Here is a 3,445-nt window from a genome sequence, read left to right on the forward strand (position 1 = left end):
GTTCCCTGCCTGGTCTGTGATGGTGTTCGCATGTGTTGACTTGTTTGGTAAAAAAAACACACAAATATATTGATCAGAGAGAAAGAGAGAGAATAGGGAGAGGGAAACACCCATTTTGTGTTCCACTATTTTTATACATTGTTTGATTCTTTTTTAAATATAAGCTTTATTTTAAATTTAAAGAAAAACTGAAAACGAGTATGTTTTTACAAATTTTACCAACATTGAAAATGTAATTTGGGAATGTTGAACATTAATTCTCAATTCAAAATAATGACATGTCTTGGTGTTGGCTAATGTAAAGTTTATTTAAACCTAGTACTTTATATAAGCTTAACCATTTCATCCTTCCTAAAATTCAGTGATTATGATTCACATTATAAGGTTAAAGCAGTCTTCTATATAATAACTTTTTGAAATACAATATATTTACACAAGCGAGGAAATGGTAAAAACCTGTAAAAACCACATGGGACTTGCCGAAAAGGCTGCCTTACTTTCAGAGGGAGCATTTCGCCGCAGCACACACACACGCGTGATCAAACAGACTCCCTCACATTCTCTTACACCGCAAGCTGCGTGGCTATAAATGCCGCTCTAGCATGTATGAACTGAAAATAACATATGTTTTAAAAGGTCCTTGAAGACACAGGAGAGTGAAATGAGCCTGCGCTGAGAGCAGCACCACACAGGCTGTTAGGACGACTGGCCTAGTTGCCAGCCCAGCTGGCTACGCCCCTAGGGAATCAGGCCCCGCCCCATGGGAACAGGCCCCACCCCAGGGAAGCAGGCCCCTCCCTCAGAAAACGGTGGGGGCCCTCAGAAAGCGGCGGAGGCGGGCCCAGAAAAACTGATGGTCTTGCTGATGATCTCCACGGCCTCCTGGACCTCGTCCTCCTTGATGACCAGCGGAGGCGGAACCTGATGATGTCACCGTGGGTGGACTTGGCCAGAAGTCCATTATCTTGAAGGCGCAGGCGCACCTTCCAAGCATTAGAATCTTTGGTTTCCTGGGTGACGATGGCATTCAGCAGCCCCTTCTCACGCACGGTGGTCACGATGTCGGAGGGCAGCTTCCTGAGCTCGTTCTCTTCTTCCAAAACCTCGCAGGCGGCATTGGCCCCACAGCTCCCCAGGGGGTTGCCCCCGTACATGGAGCCGGGCTCCCGGGCTGGATGGTCAGCATGATCTCGTGGTCACACAGCATCGCCCACACGGGGTACAGGCCACTGGAATGGGCCTTGCCCAGGAGGACGAGGTCAGGCCTTACGTTTTCATGGCCGACCACCACCATCGGCCAGTCCTGGCCAGTCCCGTCTGGGCCTCATCCTATAAACAGGACCTGGTGCCTAGGGCAGAGCTTGCGCACACCCCTCAGGCAGCCTGGGTCAGGACATTGAAGCCCACCTCGCCCTGAATGGGTTCGACCATGAACGCGGCAACTTTTGGATCCTGAAGAGCACGCTCGAGAGCAGGCAGGTCGTTGTAGGGAATGATCTCGAACCCCGGCATAAGGGGGACAAAGCCGTCGTCGCTGCTGGGGTCCATGGAGCTCAAGATGGCACACAGAGCCCTGCCCCAAGTTTCCAGCTGCGAAGACGATATTGGCTTTGTCCTTGGGGATGCCCTTCACGGTGCAGCCCCACCGCTTCGCTAGTTTGCAAGCGGTCTCCCCGGCCCCCATCCTGTGCTCATGGGGAGAACCTGGTGGTAGTTGAAGAGCTTCGTGACGTTCTCCTCGTCCTCGCCCTGCACGTTGTTGTAAGAGGCCCTCAAGGTTGGCATCAACTTCTCTGCCTGGCTCTTCAGTGCGTCCATGATCTTGGGGTGGCAATGCCCTTGGTTGACGGGGCTGTGCGCACTCAGGAAATCAAAGCATTTCCTGCCTTCCACATCCCACAGGGAAATACCTGTCCCTCTCTCCAGGGTGAGCAGTAAGGGGTGGTAAAGGGTGTCCCAAAATTCACGCAAGATTTGAATTTTGCATGAGCATTAACAACAACAAAAAATAAAAGCCTAATTTTACTTGGTTTATTGAATCAGATTCTAATATCTGTTACCCTGTGATTTCAATCCCTTCAATTTGATAAGCATTACCAAGTACCAATTATGGCCCAGGAACAGGGACAATGAAGACCAATGAAGACCACAGCTTTCGTATGTGCCAGCAAAGCTGTGGAGGCCATTTACCCGATGTGCTATTCCATACATAACCCTATACTGTATAGTTTATGAATCAATAAAAAATTTACAATTTTTAATTATAAACCTGTGTTTTCTATCAAAATTGCTTCTTGCGTGAATTTTGGGACACGCTTTAGTTGTGAGCGCCATACTTGGCTTCCCGTTCAAAATCGTCATCAGACGATAGAGGGCCTTGGACTGTCTTCTTAGTCGCCACTAGATGTAGCAGAAGCCACTGGCGTGTGGGCGCCCGGGGAAAGCCCCACCACAGTCTGTAGACAAGTTAGCTTGGAAAGCATTGTGTCCGTGGAGCAGGAATCCCACCGACCAGCTACCTTCTTCCCGCAGTTCAGATGGAAATGCAGATTGCTCAGCCTGGATCCACGTATGATCTGCTGGGTCCAATAATCCCTCATGGCGCCTCCGGCTCCAGAACCAGCTGCTACGTCTCGGTGGCAGCACATTGTTTGATTCTTGCATGGAGCCTGACTGAGGATGGAACCCACAACCTTGGCACTATTGAGATGATGCTTTAATCAATTGAGCTCTCTGGCCAGGGAGAAACTTATCGGGGGTTTTTAGTAAAATAAGTCACTAATGTATCTGAGAATAGATATACCAGAACCAATGGGATGAGAGATAGTGATGAAAGGCAATGGCGATTCTCGGGTCACGCATCCCGAAACCAGAGAGGAGGGAGCCTGATTCTGCTTTGTGTCACCTGACAACTGCCCTCTCATAATCCAGGACCCCTCAGCAGATATCGGAGCTGGTTTCGGCCCGATTCCACTCAGCAGATGTCGGAGAGCTGGTTTTGGCCCAATCCCCACAGGCCAGGACGAGGGGCCTCACCTGCCAGAGGGATCCCACTCACTCCACAGACACCCTTGAAGCCAAGGCGCTGCCCCAGGTGTGGCCTAATGGGGAAGGGCTGGGGGAGGTTGGTACTAGGGTGTGTGGGACCCGTCTCAGCCAGTCCCACCCCACTTATCACTTTCTAATTAATTTCCTTTCAATGTGCACAAGTCCATATACCCAATCACTAGTGAAATAGAATGATGTACTACTGAAATATGTTATATCCATGTTCAATGCCATCATTTTGGCACTTTGAATGTGGTGATGATATTTACACCAGGGAAATTTTCAACTACTACAAACCTAGACTTCAATGTATCATTAAATGCTTAAACCTAAAGAACACTGGTGGAGAATTAACAATGCAGATTAAATGTATAAGTGTATGGTACAAGTGGGCTAT

The 3,445-nt window shown here is 48.9% G+C and overlaps 1 pseudogene; it reads right to left on the bottom strand.

Annotated features, from left to right (window-relative positions):
* Positions 1 to 287: 287 nt before the first annotated feature.
* LOC102771574 lies at positions 288 to 1,780 on the bottom strand (annotated as a pseudogene).
* Positions 1,781 to 3,445: the final 1,665 nt, after the last annotated feature.

The sequence above is a fragment of the Myotis davidii genome, unplaced genomic scaffold, assembly GCF_000327345.1.
Source record: "Myotis davidii unplaced genomic scaffold, ASM32734v1 scaffold5225, whole genome shotgun sequence".
NCBI classification, from domain to species: Eukaryota; Metazoa; Chordata; class Mammalia; order Chiroptera; family Vespertilionidae; genus Myotis; species Myotis davidii.